This window comes from Orycteropus afer, unplaced genomic scaffold (genome assembly GCF_000298275.1).
Source record: "Orycteropus afer afer isolate SDZICR_OR568_19922 unplaced genomic scaffold, OryAfe1.0 scaffold00099, whole genome shotgun sequence".
NCBI classification, from domain to species: Eukaryota; Metazoa; Chordata; class Mammalia; order Tubulidentata; family Orycteropodidae; genus Orycteropus; species Orycteropus afer.
In genome coordinates this window covers 7,223,389-7,225,023 of record NW_006921686.1, presented here as the reverse complement: position 1 = coordinate 7,225,023, position 1,635 = coordinate 7,223,389, and positions in this window count along the sequence as shown.

Here is a 1,635-nt window from a genome sequence, read left to right as displayed (position 1 = left end):
ACCATTAACACACATGATGACACAACCCAGAAACAACCCAGTTATAGAAGTATCCAAAGTGAATGAGCCTACAAGACTGTAAAGTAGGAACCAGAGACATCAATTGACGAATGAAGACAACTACAAACCAAAAAGAGGGAAAAAACTGTGTAATTACAGAACTACTAAGTGGTAGGGAAGTCAAGACAACTATAAGATAGAACAGACTGTTCTCAACGTGGAATTTAATTTATAATTAAATTATAAATCACAGGGTAACCTCAAAGAAAAATGATAAACCTTCACATCAAAATAAAAAAGAGGACCAGCACAAATACTTAGCAAATCCTAGAACAATGTTGTTGTTAAATGCCAATGAGTCTTCTCGGACTCATAGCGACCCTATGCACAGCAGAACGAAATACTGCCTTGTCTTGAGCCAGCTCCACGATTCTTGCTACACTTGAGCCCATCGCCACTGCCACCATATCAATCCACCTCGTTGAGGGCCTTCCCCTCTTTCGTTGACCCTAAAACAATAGCAACTAAAACAATAGCAATGAAGGAAGTGATAACATGATTCATAAACAAAACGAGCTCAGCACAGAAAATTATATGGAACAAAGAAATCAACACCACGAGAAAGCACATAACAAAATGACAGCAACAAATTCATACTTGTCAGTATTTACATATCTGACAAGGAAGGGACTTATCTCTCAAATTTATAGAAAACTGCAGCACCTCAACAACAAAAAGATTAACAATCCAATTAAAAAATGGGCAGGAGACACGAATGGACACTTCACCAAAGAGGATATTCAGGCAGGCAGCAAATACATGAAGAAATGCTCACGATCATTAGCCATCAGAGAGATGCAAATAAAACAACAGTGAGATACCATCTCACCCCAGCACTAATGGCAAAGTTCAACAAGACAGAAAATGGCAGATGCTGGCGAGGATGTGGAGAGATTGGGACTCTCATACACTGCTGGTGGGACTGTAAAATGATATAACCACTGTGGAAAATAGTATTGCGATTCCTTAAAGAGCTGGACTGAGAAATACCATTTGACCCAGAAATCCCATTACTAGGTATATATCCTAAAGGAGTGAGAGCCAGGACAAGAACAGATATATGCACATCAACAGAAGAATTGATAACTGAACTGTGGTACATATACACAATGGAATACTATGCAACCCTAAAGAATAGTGTAGAATCTGCAAAACACCACACAACATAGATGAACTTGGAGGACATTATGCTGAGTGAAATAAGTCAATCACAGAAGGGCAAATATAGTATTAGTTCATTATTATAAAAGACAAGGAAAGGTTTATATATGGAAGAGAACTTTCTTTGTTGGTTACAAGGGGTAGGAGAGGAGGGAACACTGCAAAAAAAAAAAAGTGCATTGACCCATGTCATTTTAGTTTTGTGTATTTCACTGTATATAAATTATATTTCAATAAAATGCATTTTATAAAAACAGTATTTCCCCATTAGGGGGCGGTGAGTTCATATGAATGGGGGAGGAACAACTTAAGAAAGGAAGCTAAGAACGGCTGCAAAACTTGAAGAATGCTGTCAGTGTCAGTGACCTGTACGTGGAGAAACTGTTGAGTGGGTTGTGTCTTGCTCTGCATATT